The following is a 21,943-nucleotide window of genomic DNA, read 5'->3' as shown; positions in this document are numbered from 1 at the left end:
TATATATATAGAATTTGGAACTTCATTCTTTGTATTAATTTGTCTTTCTCCTCCAGTAATTTTAATGTGTTGACACCTTATTTAATCAGTTGATTTAGCGCATTATCCTTTTTCACATATTTTGCTTGGTTTAGTTCACCGTTATAATTGCTGCTTTATCATTTATTTATTGATTAAGTAATATAATTAATTTTTCACTTAGTAGCGCTGTAGACCTTCCACATATATTTTTCCCTACAGGGTGTCTGTCTATTTGGGGCCACTTTGTGGACATAATTTTTCACACAGGTTGGCGCTACATTTATATTCTTTTCACTTTTGCACAATTATCCATTGGTATGTTGGCTGCCCACAACCACTGATATATATTATATGTTTTTTTCGAGTAGCGCAATATTTTTTGTATATATTTACTACATACTATTGTACTATTTATTCTGCATTCTGGGTAATAATTTCTCTTTTTCTTTTCCATGAAGTCCTCCTGCCGAATTTCACGAAGAATTTCAGTAAGTATATGTGAAAATAGGACCCTATTGTGGAGGCAAAGGATATTTTGTTATAAGCTGTGAGTAAGGTCTTATGCCGCCTACACACGATCATTTTTCAGCATGTCCAAAAAAATATTATGGGCCAGATTCTCGTATCTCGGCGTAAATCTCCGCGGGCGTAACGTATCTCGTTTACGTTACGCCGCCGCAAGTTTTATGGGCAAGTGCTTTATTCACAAAGCACTTGCCTGTAAAGTTGCGGCGGCGTAGCGTAAATCCTCCGGCGCAAGCCCGCCTAATTCAAATGATCCGGGTAGGGGGCGTGGATCATTTAAATTAGGCGTGTTCCCGCGCCGATCGTACTGCGCATGCGCCGTCCCTAAAATTTCCCGACGTGCATTGCGCTAAATGATGTCGCAAGGACGTCATTGGTTTCGACGTGAACGTAAATGGCATCCAGCGCCATTCACCGACGACTGACGCAAACAACATACATTTTTAACGACAGCCATACTTAACATTGGTTGCCCCTCATATAGCAGGGGCAACTTTACGCGTCGCAAATTTAACGTAAACTTCGTATCTTCACTGCGTCGACCGCGCGTACGTTCGGGAATTCACGTATTTTGCTAACTTGCATACACGACGGGGAAAACGACGGAGGCGACACCTAGCGGCAAAAAAAAAAATTGCATTTAAGATCCGACAGCATAAGAGCCTTACACCTGTCGGATCTAATGGTAATCTATGCGTAACTGATTCTAAGAATCAGTCGCATAGATACGACGGCCCAGATTAGGACTTACGGTGGCGCACATGGAGTTGCGCCGTCGTAAGCCCTTTCAGAATCTGGGCCATTGTTTTTCCAACTTCATCATTAACCACTTGCTTACTGGGCACATAAACCCCCTTCGTTCCCAGGCGAAATCTCAGCGTCCGGCACTGCGTCGCTTTAACTGACAATTGCACGGTCGTGCGACGTGGCTCCCAAACAAAATTGGCGTCCTTTTTTCCCCACAAATAGAGCTTTCTTTTGGTGGTATTTGATCACCTCTGCGGTTTTTATTTTTTGCGCTATAAACAAAAAAAGAGCAACAATTTAAAAAAAATATATATTTTTTTTACTTGTTGCTATAATAAATATCCCAATTTTTTTTTTAAAAAACTATTTTTTTTCTCAGTTAAGGCCGATACGTATTTTTCGACGTATTTTTGTAAAAAAAAAAAAAAAATCACAATAAGCGACTGGTTTGCGCAAAAGTTATAGCGCCTACAAAATGGGGAACAGAATTATGATTTTTTTTATTATTTTTTTTTTACTAGTAATGGCGGCGATCTGCGATTTTTATTGGGACTGGGATATTGCGGCGGACGTATCGGACACTTTTGACACAAATTTGGCGCCATTCACATTTATACGGCGATCAGTGATATAAAAATGCACTAATTACTGTATAAATGTGACTGGCAGTGAAGGGGTTAACACTAGGGGGTGAGGAAGGGGTTAACTGTGTAGCCTGGGTGTGTTATAACTGTGTGGGGGGAGGGGGGTGACTGGGGGAGGGGACCGATGCTGTGTCTCTATGTACAAGAGACACAGATCGGTCTCCTCTCCTCTGACAGCACGTGGAGCTCTGTGTTTACACCCCATCATTACACACAGAGCTCCACGTTCCTGCTGTCACCTACCGTGTCACCGACGATCGCGTGTACCCGGCGGACATCGCGGCCGCCAGGTACACGCATCGGGTCTTCGGCGATGCGTCGGGACAGTTTTTACCCGCCGCGCGCCACCCAGTGGCACGCGCGGGTAATGCACATAAAGGCCGTTTTTAAACGGCCACTTGAGAGCCGCGCTGCGGACGTATTTCGTCTATAGCGCGGATCTCAAGTGGTTAAAAACGATGTTGCCCACACACTATCGCTTTTTAAAAAATGATGAACAAAGCGCGGTGACGTACAACACTTACGACGGCACTCTAAAGGGGAGGTTCTGTTTGCCTTTGGGCTGCTTTTAGCTGATTCCGTGTTAGTAAAATACGATTCGCGCTTTTCTGTCTGTTACAGCGTGATGAATGTGATTACTCCATTATGAATGGTAGTTTTACCAGAACGAGCGCTCCCCTCTCATAACTTGCTTCTGAGCATGCGCGTCATTTTAGCCCACACACGACCATTTTTTACAATCCGAAAAACGACAGGGCAGCACAGTGGTGTAGTGGTTAGCACTTTCGCCTAGCAGAAAAAGGGTCGCTGGTTCGAATCCCGACTAGGACACCATCTGCCTGGAGTTTGCATGTTCTCCCTGTGCCTGCATGGGTTTCCTCCGGGTACTCCGGTTTCCTCCCACACTCCAAAGACATGCTGGTAGGTAAATTGGATCTAGTCCAAATTGGCCCAGTATATATATGTATATCTGTGTGTATGACTGTGTGTCCCAAGCGTGTCGAGATCCTACGGGGTAAATGACCGCACCAGCCAGGCAGACACTGGCTGGAAAAAAATGCCTAGAGGCAAATTCAATTCGCATGTTTAGCGCTATACAAGTCATTCATTCATTCATCGTTTAAAACGATGTTAAAAAATGCAGCATGTTCGAATTTTTTTTTTGTCGTTTTTCAGAAGCCGAAAAATTATGTGTAGCCCACACACGATCATTTTAAATGACGTTTTTCAAAAACGACGTTTTTTTCATGCCGAAAAATGATGGTGTGTACGCTGCATTAGGCTTCATGTACACGGGACATTGTTCAACTTCTCTTGAACGATTTAACTTGACAGCTAGAAACCGGCGTCTAAAAACGGCTGCGTTTACATCTAGAAGCGTTTGAAAAAAAAAATGTTTTTTTTGGTTAAAATTAAAAATGTCTGTAAACTAAACGCTGCTAAACACGAGTTAAAAACCTTTAATCGCGTTTAGCGATTGAAATGCCTCTAAACACAGCGTATGAATGCATTTTTTTGGGGTTTCAAAAAAAAGAGGGGGAGATAGAGAATGAGAGGAGAGAACTCTGATGAACGGGGCATTGCCCTTGAAACACTCCCTCTACTGGCCCTTTTTTTTGGCCTGTGACGGTATTACAATGATATCCCCGTCAACGTTCCCTTCTTCCCATAACGAAAATCACCCCAATATTCCACGAGGAGGGATATTCCTGGAGTCGCCCAAAAAGCCACACGAGACAAGCTTACTGCTGGAACAACACACTTTAATGGTTTTCTTCTCAGCTTTTTATACAGTCCAAGACATTAAAGCAACAATGAGATCTCCACCCCCCCCAATCACACACTAGAGGCTAATTACTAAAACATTCTAGACAGGTCGGCACCGACCGACAATTATCATGTCTAATCACTGCACATTCCTTAAACAACAAACCACCTTCACACACTGAGTTTCCTAGGCAGACGTTTCGTCCCTGCATGCAGCTTGACACCTATTAACACCTCTGAGCATCAATAGGTTTTTAGACAGTGTTATCACACAATTAAAGGCCTTTCAAAAGCTAGCCTTATTTAACATATGAACAGTGTTCACAGAGAGAGATGAATCACACATGAACACCTGTTACCTGTAACCCACAGCATTAAATTAGCAGGGAGAATTAAACTGAAGCATATATAGGCAATTGCATCACATGGCCCTATGAATATAATATAACTATAGTAAAAAATGTATATAAAATATTAGTTTAAAAACGTCCAAACTCCAAAATGTATTTATTTATTTATTTTTAGGTGCAAATAAGCGTCCAGCGACAGCAGAAAATGGTAAGTACAGTATGGAATATATTGCAGAAAAATCACTATGATGCATTGTTAAATACAGCAAGAATTCCTGATCTGGCTGTGCAATGAACCCAGCCAATGTTACCCACATTGCCCCTGTGCACCCAGCAGCAGGAATGACCAGATCCATGTAGCTGCACTTAGGAGACTGAAACCAGACTGTGTATGATTAAAGTAATTTTATTATTAGTGAAAGATAACTCATCCAAACCACCAACACACAGAATACACAGCAAACATGAAGATATAAGTGATCCATAAACCAAGTGACAACATGTCTAACTAGCAACCTAACTAACCAAGTGACAGAAAACCTAACTACCAAACTAACTATAATACAATATATACATACAAAAGAAGCATGAATGAAAAGGGTAGAAGAGGGAAACAATGGAAATGTAAGACAACGTCTGGAAGGGGAAACCAGCACTGAGATTGGGAACAAGGGGTGCAGATATGAGGGAGTAGGGTGCAGGATAAAGGGGAGGAACAGGATCTAGATTCTGGATAAATCAGCAAGATTTTATCAGGCTAGCAGGCAAAACACTGATACAAGAGGGAATAGTGAGGAATGACTAAATATCTGCTGGTCTCCTCGGACCAAGGACCACAGTGCCACCAGCAGATGAAACAGTTCCTATCTCCAGCATTGTGTTTCATTTGGACTTCTAAGTATCGTCTAATCAACCAATATAACTAATGGATATAAAAGATCAATTATGATTGTAACGGTCACCACCGTTTACGATATTCCCATTCCATCAACCACGAAAGCTTATCCGACAGTCTGACACGCCAGCAGACACGATCCATAAGAATTCCCTCAGAGAGATGAGACATACGCTCTGTGTTCTGAGTCAAAATGTATGAACACTTTTAATGGTATCTTAGCTTTCTTATATACAGTACAAGCATGTTAAAGTTAATCACAGGGACAAAGAAACACTCCACCCACACATCACACAATGGGGGGGGGGGGGCTTCAATACACCTTCTCTTAGACAATGACATCCAGTTGAGCTAATCATTAGTCATCCCCCAGACGTCCCGTCTCCGAAATTAGAGGAGGTAATTACTACAGCTTGACAAGTCACATTCCACATACAAAACAGTGTCATTAGCATCACACAATGGAATGTCTAGGAGCAGACACAATTAACACCTCAAAAGCATGTGTCCCCCCCATTGAATGAAAACACTCCAATTGGAGTCAGACTTTAACAACCTGTAAAATTCCAAGATATCCTGCAAAACATGAATTATCAGTTATGTCCCATCTCATGTGATTTATAATTAAGGGCCACAGGAAGACCCTAGACCCAAGAGTTATTAGTGACGCTGGCACAGGAGTACCCCCCATCCTTCCAAAGTCTCTAGGTGTCACGGGCCATTCTGTTACAATGATTTATTCTACATTCTATATAAAGATGTATCTTTCATTCTATCATGAACACAATTGAAAGTTTCATTTACCTCTTTTTCTTTGCCACAAAGACAACCAGAAGAAGGAATTAGTTAAGATGCTGGGAGATCTCCCATTGGGTAAGTATATGTGATTGACCCAATTGTGGAGGTAAAAGTTACTTTGTTATAAGATGTGATTGCAGGAGATGAAATTGTGATCAGAACCAGAGAGATGGACGAGCATTCAGACGATTCAGACTCACTCCGAACACAGAAATGTTATAATACACAGGACGTCTCCTGAATAGGATTTCATGTATAAAGACAAAACAAGTTATTGTTACAACAGAATAACAATCCCGTTGGCTAAGATCACGTGTAATATCTGTTCTTATCAGTGTCCAGATTTTGATTATTTAATCATTTTTTTAAAATGATTTAACCTCTTAAGGACCGCCTAACACCGATATATAAGTTGGCAGAGTAATGTTACAAGCGACGAATAAGCCCGTTGGCTAAGATCAAGTGTCGTTTCTGTTTGTATCAAACTCCATCTTCAGATGTTAAAGTTTCCACCGTTTTTTTTTTTTTATTTGATTCCCCTTAAAATCCATATCAGACACCAAGGGCCTGGTAAGGACCCCCCACCATTTTTTCCTTTATTTTTTAACTGTCACTTTTATTATTATTATTGTTCAGCTGTCATCGGGGAAACCCATTGACAGCTGATGACTCATCGGTTGGTAAGGATGCCGCAGCCGGCTTCCCAGCCCCACTCCTTAACAACCAGCATACATTGCTCCCTGATTGGGCAAAGCTTTGCCACATCATGGCGCAGAATGCACTGTGCAGTGCTCAGTGCATTACAGGACGTGCAAACACCCCAAGCAAACACCCTGCAAATTCGGGTGTTCAGCGAATCAGCCTGAACTGATGCTTGGGCTGAACCCTTCCCCCATCTCTACAATGTACATCACTCAAATTAAAGGTCTCTGAAGGGGCAAATTATAGAACTAAGTGGGTAAAAAGTGGTATCTGGAGAACAGATACTAATAAATGTCATCATGTACAGGAGAATGGATAAAAAATTACACCAACCTCTCTCCATCTCTTGCTTCTTGGAAAGGGAGGAATTACAAAACAAACCTTGTGGCTCCTTTCTTAGAAGCAGACTAGTCAGGATGAGCCTGATAATATTTGTCATTTTTTGTAACCAAAATATTAGGTGATTACCACCGATGGGGTCTGGGACTGGAAGTTATTCCCTTGAATTAAATTCTCAGCACACCCCTGAGTAAGATTTATGTCAGGGATGCCAAATGCCAGTGACTTGTCGTAAAGGTTCCCCTATCGAGTATTATTAATAATATTAATTTGCTATTTTAACACACTGGTGTGGGCTTTGAGCGAACTCTCTGTGACCCTAGCCCATCCTATTTTGAAGCCTATTAGAGCCTCTGGCTCTAATCAGTGCTACAAAAACAATCCCCTTATTGGAATCCATGCACCCGGCATCCTGTAAGGGGCTGGATGCATGGCTGGGGTGGTGCCCAGGCACCCTCAATGGACAGGCTGCCCCTGTCTCCCTCCGTTTGGAAGTATAAGTCGTATGTAAGTCTACTGCCTGTATAAAAAGAAAAGAGAAGCGTGGATTAACAGGGTAGAAGAGGGTAAAACTGGAAGTATAAGGATTAAGGAACAGTGTCATGAATATGCAGTAATGTCTGGCAGCTTACCTTCCTCGCCATGTGTTTACCTTAGAGGCCTGACACTCTCACCTGGTTGCTTTTATCATCTCTCCTCCCTGATATTTCTCCATCCCAGGCCATATCAGGAACTCTATATTAACCAGCGCACTGCAGGTCTGCCTTGCTGATCAACGTTGTTTGTTAAGCATTGTGTTCCTGCTTGCCGTGTGCTACATTTATCTCTGTGTACCGATCTTTGCTTGTCCCCGACTATTCCTGTTTGCTTGTGACCCTGACCTTTGGCCTGTCCTTCGTTCATCCTTGTCTGCTTGTCGCTCTGACCTTGGCTTACCCCTCACTATCTCTTGTATCCTGAGTGGCTGCTTCCCCTTTCTCCTCTATGCCCTACGAAGCGTGAGCTGGGGGACTCTGGGGGGCCGCAACCTGGATTCAGTTGTAGCTAAGGCCATCCTCACCACTAGAGGCTCTGGTGAATACCTGCTGGATCTTAGACTCCACACTCTGGGGAACCTTGGGCTCAAGCTTCCTGTGGGATCCCTGTTTGTGCTCCAGTGGACCTGCTTTCCATATCCACTCTGTGTTCCATCCGCAGCACTCTGCCATAGGGTTCACTACCTTGTGTTGCACTCCTGACTCCAACGGGATGCATCTATTATCTGGCCACAGGTGACCTTACAAACAGTCAGGAAGGAGAAACCAGAACTGGGATCAGGAACAAGGGGTAAAGATAGGTAGCAGGGTACAGGGTGTAGAGGAGGAGCAGGATCTAGACTCTCTATCTGGCAGGAAAAACACTGAAGGAAGAGGGAATAGTAGAGGAGGGACTAAATACCCTCCTAGCAGCCAGCATAAAGTGAAGAAGAATTGCTGAGATCTATTTGAAAAATACCCCTGCACTACCCAACTCTAACTAGTGATATGTAATGGTGAACCAACTAAAACTTACAATCAATTATACAAACATGGTGACAAAACCCAAATACACAGATTACCGCCCAGGTAGATGCTAGCATCAACATGTGTTCCAACATGGCAGGGGCAGTGCAGCATTGTTTTCTTCAATTGCTGGGATCTTCTGGCTGCTGGGAGACACCAACTGGTGGACTCCGGAACTACAACCTTCTGGTTCGGGGACCACAGTACCACCAGCAGGTGATCCATTTCTTGACTGTCTCTGGCATTGGGTTGGTTCTATGTGGACTTCTAAGTATTGTTTGATCAACCAATATAACTTATGGATGTATGAGATCAATGTATGATTTAATCTACATTCTATAAAAAGATGTATATTTCCTTCTATCCTGAAGGCAATTGTAAGTTGGATTTTCCTCTGGAGAGAAACAACAAAACCTTTCTCCTATCCAAGTGTAGGAACACATTGTTAGATTTGTTATTTTACTACATACATGTACTATTTATTCTGCATTCTGGGTAATAATTTCTCTTTTTCTTTATCATGTCCTGGATGATTTCTTAGTTTCTCTGCCTGAAGATATTGTAAGGGGTAAGTATATGAGATTGAAAACAAATTGTGGAGATAAAAGTTACTTTGTTATAAGCTGTGATTGCAGAAATTATGAGCAGAACCAGAGAGATTAATAAGCAGGGTTTTTTTTTTTCAGGGGGAACTTGATGGAACATTGGCCCAGATTCTCAAAGGGCTTACGACGGCGCAACGCCATTTGCGCCATTGTAAGTCCTAATCTGGGCCATCGTATCTATGCGACTGATTCTTAGAATCAGTTACGCATAGATATCCCTTAGATCTGACAGGCGTAAGGCTCTTACGCTGTCAGATCTTAAATGCAATTTTTTCTCCCGCCGCTAGGTGTCGCCTCGTTTTCCCCGTCGTCTATGCAAATTAGCTATTTACGCGAGATTCCCGAACGTACGCACGGACGACGCAGTGAATTTACGACGTTTCCGTAAGCGTAAACTTGCCCCTGCTATATGAGGGGCAAGTTTACGAAAGTCCGTCGTATGCCATGTTAAGTATGGCGTCGGGTCAGCGTCGGCTTTTTCCGTCGTTTACGTCGTTTTCCTAAGTCGTCCGCGAATACGACTCTACGTCAATGACGCTCACGTCGGCGTCATTGACGTTTTTCGTCGTGAGCTGGAGCATGCGCACTGGGCTATTTTTCCGCCCGGCGCATGCGCAGTTTGATCGGCGCGGGGGCGCTCTTGATTTAAATACAAGCCGCCCCTTTTGAATTACGCGGTCTTACGCCGGGCCATTTACACTACGCCGCCGCAAATTACGGAGCAAGTGCTTGGAGAATACGGCACTTGCTCCAGTAATTTGCGGCGGCGTAGTGTAAATGGCTTACGCTACGCCGCCGCGGAATCTACAAGAATCTGGCCCTCAGTTCCAACACCTCTGACCCTTTGGTGCCTGCTCACCACAATAACATGTAAGCACAGAAGTCTGGTTTCTGTGTTTACAAGTGGCAGCTCTGCCCTTTGTATGTAATGCAATCCTTGTATTTAATGCCCCACTGTTTTTGTGAAATGTGACTAAACACACATTACTTGATGTGATTTGGAGGGTGTGTGTAGGAGGAGGGGTTTTGTGGGGCCTTGGTTAAGTTCCAGCACCTATTTTTTGTGAAAAAAAGCCCTGTCGATGAGCATTCAGATGATTCAGACTCACTTCGAACAAAGAGATGTCATAATACACAGGACGTCTCCTGAATAGGATTTCATGTATAAAGACAAAACAAGTTATTGTTACAACAGAAGAACAATCCCATTGGCTAAGATCACGTGTAATATCTGTTCTTATCAGTGTCCAGATTTTGATTATTTAATCATTTTTTAAAAATTATTTAACCTCTTAAGGACCGCCTAACACCGATATATAAGTTGGCAGTGCGGCACGGCTGGGCATAAGCACGCACAGGTACAACCTCTTTAAGATGCCCAGCCGTGGGGCTCGCCCGCGACCCGGTCCTGAGGTCCGTGACCGCGCCCGCGGGACCTGCGGACCCCATCACCGCTGGTGTCCCGCAATTGGGTCACAGAGCTGAAGAACGGGGAGAGGTAAGTGTAAACAAACCTTTCCCCGTTCTTCCTAGTGAGCCTGTCACTGATTGTCTGTTTCCTGTCATAGGGAACGACGATCAGTGATGTCACATGCCAAGCCACGCCCCCACAGTAAGAATCACTCACTAGGGCAACACTTAACCCCTTCAGCGCCCCCTACAGGTTAACCCCTTCACTGCTAGTGTAATTTTCACAGTAATCAGTGAATTTTTATAGCACTGATCGCTGTAAAAATGACAATGGTCCCAAAATGGTGTCAAAAGTGTCCGATGTGTCCGCCATAATGTCGCAATCATGATAAAAATCGCTAATCGCCGCCATTACTCGTAAAAAAAAAAATATTTATAAAAATGCCATAAAACTATCCCCTATTTTGTAGACGCTATGACTTTTGCGCAAACCAATCAATAAACGCTTATTGAATTTTTTTTTTACCAAAAATATGTAGAAGAATACGTAGCGGCCTGAACTGAGGAAACAAATGTGTTCTTTTTTATATATATTTTTGGGGATATTTATTATAGCAAAAAGTAAAAAATATTGATTTTTTTTTTCAAAATTGTCGCTCTATTTTTGTTAATAGTGCCAAAAAAAAAATTACAGAGGTGATCAAATACCACCAAAAGAAAGCTCTATTTGTGGGGGAAAAAGGACGTCAGTTTTGTTTGGGAGCCATGTCGCAATTGTCACAGTGCCGAATCGCAAAAAGTGGCCTGGTCCTTTAGCACCAAAATTGTTCCGGGGCTTAAGTGCTTAATATATAAAGAAAGTAATAATTGCCTGTAGAGATGAACACGATGTGGACTAGATCCATTTATTTAGCTTGTAAGCTTATCTTACATGTAGCGCCCCCTTTACTTTCAGTAAGGGCACTACGCTAAAGTTAGTGGGAGAATGAGAGAGTTATGTTGCTCTCATTCTTAATTTGTTAAATTTGGCTGTCGCCAAATCTGAATTGTTCTGTGGGTCAGTCTGCGTTCTAGGGATGCGGTACCATCCCTAGGCGGCAGGTGGTGCCAGAGAGGTCCAGGTGGAGCCGCTTCTTCCTAGCAGTCAATTGGAGGAGTTTCCCCTCACGGGGCATGCTGGGGAGGAGTATTTCTGTAGCGGAGGCCGTTGTTCTTGGTTCTTCGCGGGTTCCTGGTTCCAGGTGCGGCACCCACCTTTAGGATGTGTGCACATCGCGGGCCCCACCACTATGGCCTACCTGGCCTTGGGTCGCGCGACCCTCCTGGTCTGGAGCAACTGATGCTACCAAGGGGCCCCAGTGACTTACTGGGTCCCCCTTCTACTGAGGAGATCCCAGGCTGTATGCTTTTCGGTGGGGGATCGGCTTGAGGAGAACCCGGAGGCAGGTTATCCAAAAGGGCTTGAACGAACCATCGGGGATCTGGTGACCGGAACATTGACAGGTACACTTCCACTGTCAACCGGTGACCCTAGCACAATTTACTAGGAGGATAAGCTCAACCATTTAGCTCATCCAAGTTCTAGGCCTGTGGCAGAGGCCCCACTAGAGCCAGGTCTGTGGCAGAAGCCTGCTCCTCCCAGCAACCTTAAAGTGGCACTTTGGCTGCCAGGCCTGTGGCAGAGGTCTGTCCGGAGGCACTTCACCCACTCTGGCTAGAGTGGCGATGAACTGTATCCACTACTACTGAGAGCAGGATTGCTTTCCTTCTATCCATGCCTGATACCGCAAAGTTCCTTTACTTCATCAACCTTTTCTGTCTACCTCAAGTTGATGTTGGTCGTGTTGGGCCAAGAAATAAAGCATTCAGAAAACCTAATCTACGAACTGGACATTCGCTTATTGCTCTACTCACAACCTTCACCCCTAGACAACACATAGAGGTAACTCAATACGCCGATCCCAAATCAATCAGCGGCTCCTGAGGGGGTAGCGCTACATACAGAAATGGATTGATATAACACCACCAACCCACAAACAATGGTGTAATAAGGTAAATCTTATATTCATGTAGCGCTCACCACCAAAGGAGCCGCTGGTTATAGATTGGGTGGCATGCTACCTCTGTGACTCCGCCGTCTGGGGTAGTTGATGAGAGCCAAGCAATGGAATGTCCAGCAGGTGTCTTTTCTGCTGCTTTTTTTTATGGGTAAAACAGTAGAACTTGAGGTAGAAAGTAAAGATGTACGAGGAGAGGAAAACAGCAGACTCAGGCCTAACAATACGGAAGCAGTCCTGCTTCCAACGACACTTTGCTTTCGTCACCACTCCAGCCGGGGTGGGTATAGTGTACCTGGACAGGCCTCTCACACCGACCTGGCAGCCAGAGTATCACTCGGAACTTTGAGGGAAAAGATCTCTGCCACAGACCCTCCCTAGAACGTAGATCATGGAGACAATCCTCCTTGGTAGAATTTGTGTCTGGATCAACTTCAGGTAGTTTCCAATTAGGTTACGGACTGACAGGTGGCTAACATCCAACCTTCCAGTGTTCGGTACCTTGATCCCTGATGGATTGTCGAGGCCCTGTTGGATCGCCAGCCTCTCTTGGCTCTCATCAGGCGGACTCCCCACCGAACAGTTATCCTGCTCGGGATCTTCTCAGAACTGGGGACCCAGTCAATCACTGGGGCCCCGCCACAGTTTTACATGTTCCGGGCCAACATGGTCCCAGAACCAAGAATACCTTGTGGCACGCGCACCCCGGCCTGGTAGGCCATCTCGCCGGGGGCCGTGATGTATGGTCACCCTGAAGGTGGCTGCTGGCAAGAGGCACCCCAGCCTGGACTCCACTGGTGCCACCTGTCGCCCCGGGGTGGTATAGCACCCCGGGAACAGCAGCATGAGCCCATAGTACAGCCCAGCTGAAACAGAGACCCTTTTCTTTTATTGAAATCAGAATCAGAGTTTGTACACTCTGATCACCCCTTAAATTTTGTCAGCACCGGTACTTAGAAGTAACCCGGCGCTACATTAAAAAGAGAAAGATTAGCCTATAAACATAGGGGAGTTTCCCCACAAATTTAATAAAATATGGTCCCATTGGCTTGATTCTAGTAATCGGTTTTACGATGGTTTGTGTAGGGAGATGGGAGAGGAAAGGGGAGTGGGGGAGGGGAACGCAGATGGGTGATAGATCTGTAATAGATTAAGAAGTAGAGATTGAAATGAAAATGAACTATATATAGAGGTGTATGTTTATTGTTGTATGGTCTCGTTAGATGTTCTATGTTGTCGAGTAGCTCTTACATTTTTGCATGTAATAAGCAATATATAAAAAAAAATAAAAAACTTATTTGATTAAAAAAGAAAAAAGTAATAAAAATAAACCAATTTTAAATTGCACATACAGTATATGTAATTCTAATAGCCCTAGGGTTATGTGAGATGACCCTTATTTTTATTACTTTGGTAAAGCTCTCAGGCACATACATTTTCAGGCTAAATACTCATGCCGCGTACACACAACCGTTTTTGAAAAAGAACAACGTGAAAAAGAACAACGTGAAAAACAACGAGAAAAAATAGAGCAAGTTCTTAAAAATGTTGCCATTTTTCTCATTGGGGAAAAACGCTCTGGAGCCTACACACGATCGTTTTTTAACGACCAATTAAAAAAAGTGCATTTTTCTCATCATGAAAAACGGTCTTGTGTGCGCGGCATTAGAAGTAGATTTCCTTTTGTATTGGTTGGTTGGAACACACAAGACAATCATAGAGGAAATCAGGTATCTTCACAAATTTAGCATAGAACTTGAGAAAGTTAAAAAATCATTAAGATAATTCCTGGTGTTACCAGATTTTTGGGAAGAATTTAAATTTGGGGGATCATTTTGGGGACACACCTTGCAATGAGTTTTTTAGTAGTAGGCAGAATGAAACCAGGTGGTTGAGATTTTTGATTTGTTGGGGATTCTCATATTATTAGATCTTGTAACACAGATAAGACCTCTGGAACTAAACAATCGGTCAACTAAAAAAGCGGGAATCTGGTTGATGTACCAGGAACGGCATTCCTTGTTTCGTGCTGGCAGGGAGAGCCGATTGGCGGCTTTCCCTGTCAGAGGTGGGTCTGTGCTGATAATCAGCACATTCATTATCAACACAGCCCCATCAGATGTGCCCAACAGCTGCCAATCAGTGTCCAACAGCTGCCATCAGTGCCCCATCATTAAAGTCTGTCAGTGCCCACCACAGTTCCAATAAGTGCCCACCACAGTGCCAATCAGAGCCCACCACAGAGCCAATCAGTGTTCATCACAGTGTCAATTAGTGCCCAGCAGTAATACTTGCCAGTACCTCATCATCAGTGCCATCTATTAGTGACCATCAGTGACATCTGCCAGTGCCAATAAGTGCCATCTATCAGTGCCCACCAGTGTTCAGTCGTGCCCATAAGTACCGCCTGTCAGTGTCAATCAGTGCCACCTGTCAGTTCCCGTCAGTGCTGCCTCATCAGTGTCGCCTATCGGTTTCCATCAGTGCTGCATATCAGTGCCACCTATCAGTGCCCATTAATTCTACATATCAGTGCCCATCAGTGCCATATTATCAGTGTCAACTCATGAGTGCCCATCAGTGCCGCCTCATCAGTGCCCATCAGCGAAGGAGAAAACACATTTTTATGACAGAAATTAAGAAAAACTTTTTATTTTTCATAACTTTCAGGCTTTTTTAGTTTGTTTAGCAAAAAATAAAAACACCAAAAGAAAGCTCCATGTCTTGGAAGAAAATTATAAAAATTTCAGCTTAGATTCACGTAGACGCGCCTATCTTCAGGTGGGCGTAGCGTATCTCGGATACACTACGCCGCCGTAACTTAGTGAGGCAGGTCCCGTATTCACAAATAACTTGCGCCCTAAGTTACGGCGGCGTAGTGTAACTGTGCCGGCGTAAGCCAGCGTAATTCAAAGTAGGCTGGTGTGGGTGTGTTGTATGCTAATGAATCGTGACCCGATGTAATTGACGCTTTTAACGAACGGCGCATGCGCCGTCCGTGAACGTATCCCAGTGCGCATGCTCAAAATTACCCCGCAAATAGTCAATGCTTTCAAAGTGAACGTAACTTACGTCCAGCCCTATTCACGGACGACTTACGCAAACGACGTAAAATACGACGCTGTTCATATGTTTCCGACGTCCATACCTAACATGATTTACCCCTGCTTTATGAGGGGTAACTTTACGTAAACGACGTATCTTGATACGCCGGGTGCACGTACGTTCGTAAATCGGCGTATCTAGCTAATTAGCATATTCGACATGGAAATATATGGAAGCGCCCCTAGCGGCCAGTGTAAATATGCACCCTAAGATACGACGGCGTAGGAGACTTACGCCGCTCATATCTAGGCAACTGTGGGGCGTATCTGATTCTATGGATCGGGCGCGGAGTTGCGACGGCCCGCACTCAGAGTTACGACGGCGTATCTGGAGATACGCCGTCCTAACTCCTTTGTGAATCCGGGCCTTAGTTTGTGTACAGTGTAGAATGACCGTGCAATTGTCATTCAAAGTGTGACAGCGCTGAAAGCTAAAAATTACCTCCTTCCTGACCAGAGCTATTTTTGCGATTCGGCACTGCGTCGCTTTAGCTGACAATTGCGCGGTCGTTTTAGCAATATTTTTTACTTTTTGCTATAATAAATATCCCCCAAAAATATATAAAAAAACTATTTTTTTCCTCAGTTTAGGCCGATACGTATTGTTATATTCCTATATTTTTGGTAAAAAGATCGCAATAAGCGTATATTAATTGGTTTGTGCAAAAGTTATAGCGTCTACAAAATAGGGGACAGATTTATGGCATTTTTATTATTATTATATTATTTACTAGTAATGGCTCTGATGAGCGATTTTATCAGAACTGGGACACTATGGCAGACACATCGGACACTTTTTACGCTATTTTGGGACCATTGACATTTATACAGCGATCAGAGCTATAAATAGCCACTGATTACTGTATAAATGTCACAGGCGGTGAAAGGGTTAAACACTAGGGGGTGATCAGGGGTTAAGTGTGTCCCAGGGAGTGATTCTAAAGCCTCATTTACGATCGGATTTTCCGACAACAAATGCGTGATGGAAGGGTTTTGTCGGAAAATCCGACTGTTTGTACGTTCCATCGTACAATTGTTGTTGGATTTTCCGACAACAAATGTTGGATAGTGTGCTTTCAAATTTTCCCACAACAAATGTGTGATGTCGGATTATCCAATTGTGTGTACACAAGTCCTTGAAGAAAAATCCAAAGTACGCTCAGGAGCAAGGACAAGCTGGGAGCTGTCAGTCTTGTAAAACTAGCGTTCGTAATGGAGATATCACATTCGTGATGCGGCAAATTATGAAAATTTGAAATGCAGCGCACATTCTCTTCTTCGTTATAATGGGATAATTATGAAGCTGCTTTGCTGGTGATACTGACAGAATTCTGAGTGAGTGAGAAACTTGTAAAGCGCAACACATGCGAACTGAATCGCCTCTGGACGCTGTATCCATTTCATAGGTAAGGAACCCCTTGACCTCAGAAGAGATGGGTTTTAATCTTTCTCCTGAAGGCCAAGTGGCCCGACTCCAGTCGGATGGTAGTTGGTAGTGCATTCCACAGGCGAGGTCCCTGGACTGCAAATCTTCGATCTCCTTTGGACTTGTATCTGGCTTTGGGTATCTGGAGGAGGTTTTGATTGGTGGATCGCAGAATGCGATTGGGGTTATGGGCTTTTATTTTTTCGCATAGATATTGGGGGGCGTTGCCTTGAATACACTTATGTATTAGACAGAGTGCCTTGAAAGTGATTCTGTCTTTTACTGGCAACCAATGAAGGGATCTCGGTGAAGGTGAGATTGATTCCCATGTTTTTTTCCAGTCACTAGTCGAGCGGCCATATTTTGAACGACTTGCAGACGAGTGATTTGGTATTTGGGGAGTCCTAGATAGAGGGTATTTGCGTAGTTTAGTCTGGAATTGATGATTGTTCCCACCACGACTGCAATGTCCTCTTTCGGGATAAAGGGCGTGAGTCTGCGTAGTAGGCGCAGGAGATGGTGGGATCCGCTGACTACTGACCCTATTTGTGCATCAATTGTCATTTAGGTATCGAAAATGACTCAGAGACTTTTGACTTTGGAGCTTAGGGTGATAGTTTTCCCCAGAATGGGTGGGGGAGTCCAGGTTGACACGGGGTGATTTTTCCGGTTAGCATGAAACAGGAGAAGTTCTGTTTTCGAACCGTTGAGTTTAAGATAACTGTTTGTCATCCAGTTATCTATTAGAGTAAGGCATTTCTCTAGTCCAAGAGAATGATCCTTTGTGTTGCAGATGCGGAAATACAGTTGTGTGTTGTCTGCATAGGAGTGGTAAAGTAACTTCTGGTTACTGATGATTTCAAAGAGAGGGCGAAGATATATATTAAACAATACGGGCGATAAGGGAGATCCCTGAGGGACGCATGATACCGTACGTTTTTCAGAAGTGAAAGACCCCAGTTTCACTATTTGTGATCGGTTTTCCAAGAAGGAGGAGAACCAGGGTAAAACACATTCAGCGACTCCGGCTACTTCAGCTAGCCTAGCCAGTAGTAGTCCGTGGTCTACAGTGTCAAAAGCCGCGCTTAGGTCCAGCAGTATCAGGAGACAAGATTCTCCTTCTTCTGCGGCCTCTAGAGTGTCATCCCATATTTTGAGCCGTTTCTGTTCCGTGACCTGGACGGAAGCCTGATTGAAACGGGTCGAGTAATTTATGGGTGTCTAAATGCAGTTGCAGCTGTTGTACAACTACTTTCTCCATTACCTTGGAGAAAACATTTAGACCTGTTATGGGCCTCCAGTTGTTTGGGTCTTTGGGGTCAAGGGTAGGTTTTTTTAGAATTGGTTTTATTGTACCTTGTTTCAGCAAGGTGGGCACCATGCCCCCCTCCTGCCACACTCCGGTGCCCTCCACCGCTTACCGCAGCCGTCGGTAGCGGAGGAGTGATCGCATCTGTTTTCTTGTGTGGTATGGAAACAAGTGAGGGGAAGATGGTCCCCACCTGTCTCCATACCACTGCAGGGTGGAAGCTACCTTAAAATGTCACTTCCGCCCAACGCTCTTAAAGAGTTATTTTTGTGTAAATATGAGATCTGAGGTCTTTTTGACCCCAGATCTCATATTTAAGAGGACCTGTCATACTTTTTTCCTATTACAAGGGATGTTTGCATTCTTTTAACTTGTAAACACCAAATCTCAGAAAGAGGCTCTGGGATTAAGTGGTTAAGCTAATTACAGTGCCGTCATCCACGTACAGAAATAGAAGGAACGATGTAAATTAAACAGTGTGTGATTATAATCACTTTAATAGAACAAGCTGCAGTTAGAAGCTGATTGGCTACCATGCACAAATGCAACCAATATAACTTATGAATATCTGAGATCAATTTATAATTAAATCTACATTCAATACAGAGAGAGATCTATCGTAAGGACAATTCTAAGTTTGATTTACCTCTGGCGACTCGAGTAACAACAAAACCTTTCTCCTATCCAAGTGTAAAAACAATTTGTTATTTTACTACATACATGTAATATTTATTCTTCATTCTGGGTAATAACTTCTCTTTTTCTTTGCCACAAAGTTAAACTGCCGACAAGTTTCTGGAGTAAGTACTTGAGTAAGTAATGTGATTGAAAATATGACCCAATTGTGGAGGCAAAGTTATTTTGTTATAAACTGACAATCTCAAATGCACTTTTTTGTGTGTTGTTTATGTGCATTTTTTGTATACTTAGGTGTTTGGTTTTTGTGCACCACCACAGTGGTTTGCAAAAAACTTCTTACAGACTTACTATATATGAATAATTGATCTCCATGGCTTCTGTCCTCTATCACTCCCTCCTTCATAATCTGATCCTCCTGCCTCCTATCACTCCCTCCTCCATAATGTGATCTCCCTGCCTTCCATCACTCCCTCCTCCATAATCTGATCTCCCTTCCTCCTATCACTTCCTCCTCCATAATCTGATCTTCCCACCTCCTATCAGTCCCTCCTCCATAATCTGATCTCCCTGCCTCCTATCACTCCCTCCCCTATAATCTGATCTCCCTGCCTATCACTATCCCCTCCATAATCTGATCCCCCTGCCTCCTATCACTCCCTCTCCCATAATATGATCTCCCTGCATCCTATCACTCCCTCCTCCATAATAATGTTTGCCACGAAAATTGATCTGGAATCGTGGAATGCAGAATTGCTGCAATTGTGCAACAAATTTGTGAAGCCGGGCAAGTCTAGCAATAGCTTAGCAAGTGATTTTCAAACTTGCAGCACAATTGCTTGCTATCTGGGTAAGAGAGAACCAAAGAGATAAAGAAGAGGGGGAGAGAAAGAACAAGAAGGAGAGATAGAGAATGAGAGGCGAGAACTCTGATGAACAGGGCATTGCCCTTGAAACACTCCCTCTACTGGTCCTAACATTTTCCTGATTTACTCTATTCTTCAAAATTAAGAAAATCTGCCCTGGGTGGAAAATAGACAGTGGCATTTGGTTTTGCAAACATTAATACATCATTTTAAGACATGTATAGTATAGTATAGTTTTAGACAAGATTATGAAAAGTATCGGTATTGGGCCCAGTATGTAACCTAATGGAGGGGGATTTCCACAGCTCTGCCACATCACAGCCCTGTCCAGCAGGGGAAGAGATCTAATTTCTCTATGCTGCAATGTTAAGTAACACTTACAGGTCTTGCATCCCCTCCTCTGTAGTATGTGAGTGCATTTTAAAAGAAAAGCTGCACACTGATGAGTTTATTTACCACTCCCTTCTCTCCTCCAATCAGCATGCTCCTTCCACTACAGCAGAAATGATTGGCTACTTGTGTTGCTTTTATGTTGTATCTTTTCCAAGCTGTGCTTTTCTTTACAGGGACTACATGGGACTTATATATAAATAATAATAATAATAATAATAATAATAATAATAATAATAACAATAACAACAACAATAACTAGAACATTATTAAAATATAATAATTAATATTATTAATATTAGTAGTAGTATTTAAAATAAAGGTATTATTTATTATATAATATATTAATTATTACTTGTATTTATTGTAATGCAATTGTATTATATAGTATAGTTTAACAAAAAAATAATAATACATTGAAAGCTGCAGTAATGTATATATTTTATATCTGCCTGGAATTCAGCTTTATTATTATTTTTATTATTATTTATTCATTATGTATATTTACAATTGTTTCACATATAAGACATGTGTGCTATGCCATATGGTATGGCTTTTGAAGAAATGTATATATGGGCTTTAAAAAAGAAAAAAAGTATTGATTTTACATTTCTCAGTTACAGACAACTTGTCCAAGTAACTTCAAGATCCAAAGTGAAGTTAAAGAGATTTTTCCTGCTACTACAAATTACGAATTAATGGAAATTAAAAGGAGGAGGGGCAAGATTATTAAATCTGCGATGACGATCTTTCAAAACACATGAAGTACTCTGGTGGAATTATCTCTCAAATGTATTTCTGATCAACACAAACCAGTTTACTAATGAAAATAAACACAATGCTTAAAATCTGAAAGTGTTATCATTATTGTCTAAAAGTAAACTAGAATACTTATTTTATATCATTAATAATAAGCATTCATCCATATGAAAAATACACTTGCAATGCAAATACACAGCAAGATATAGATAGATAGATAGATAGATAGATAGATAGATAGATAGATAGATAGATAGATAGATAGATAGATAGATAGAGGATACAAGCACACCGTCACGTGGTCTGAGTAAGATCCTTGTATAGGGGAGGAGGGGTGAGAAAGAAGCTTCCTTTGGGCAGGTAATACTGCAGTTATCACATCCTGAAATTCTGATAGTCACCACTGGAGGGAGACTCACTCAAATTGGAGTCATAAAGCCAGATACAAATCTTGCATACAATCTGGAGCACTCTAATGCCGCATACACACAATTATTTTTCGGGTTGTAAAAAAATTACATTTTTTTATGTCATTAAAAACGATTGTGTGTGGGCTTCAGAGCATTTTTCGGGTTCTGAAAAACGGCGCAATTTTTTTTCTAACATGCTCTTTTTTTTTATCGACATTTTTAACGTTGTCGTTTTTAAGGTTGTAAAAAATTATCGTGTGTGGGCTTTTACGACGTGAAAAATCCGCGCATGCTCAGAAGCAAGTTATGAGACGGGAGCGCTCGTTCTGGTAAAACTACTGTTCGTAATGGAGTAAGCACATTCATCACACTGTAACAGACAGAAAAGCGCAAATCGCCTTTTACTAACACAAAATCAGCTAAAGCAGCTCCATGGGTGGTGTTATTCGCATGGAACTTCCCCTTTATAGTGCTGTCGTACGTGTTGTACGTCACCGTGCTTTGCTAGAGCATTTTTTTTTAACGATAGTGTGTAGGCAAGGCCGTTTTAATGATCGAATTGAAAAAAACATTGTTTTTTATAGACCCTTAAAAACTGTGTTTTTTACAACCCGAAAAACGATTGTGTGTACGCGGCATCAG

At 42.7% G+C, this 21,943-nt stretch overlaps 1 long non-coding RNA gene across 1 annotated transcript; it reads left to right on the top strand.

The window, feature by feature from the left end:
• Window positions 1–477: 477 nt before the first annotated feature.
• LOC120921772 lies at window positions 478–20,964 on the top strand. The gene is made up of 6 exons (XR_005744966.1): window positions 478–509; window positions 4,230–4,262; window positions 5,775–5,822; window positions 8,871–8,897; window positions 19,017–19,052; window positions 20,750–20,964. It is a non-coding gene; the product is annotated as an uncharacterized LOC120921772 (long non-coding RNA).
• Window positions 20,965–21,943: the final 979 nt, after the last annotated feature.

This window comes from Rana temporaria, assembly GCF_905171775.1.
Source record: "Rana temporaria chromosome 4 unlocalized genomic scaffold, aRanTem1.1 chr4o, whole genome shotgun sequence".
Taxonomy (NCBI): Eukaryota; Metazoa; Chordata; class Amphibia; order Anura; family Ranidae; genus Rana; species Rana temporaria.
Note: the sequence above shows the minus strand (reverse complement) of the source record. Positions and strands in the feature narration are given on the sequence as shown.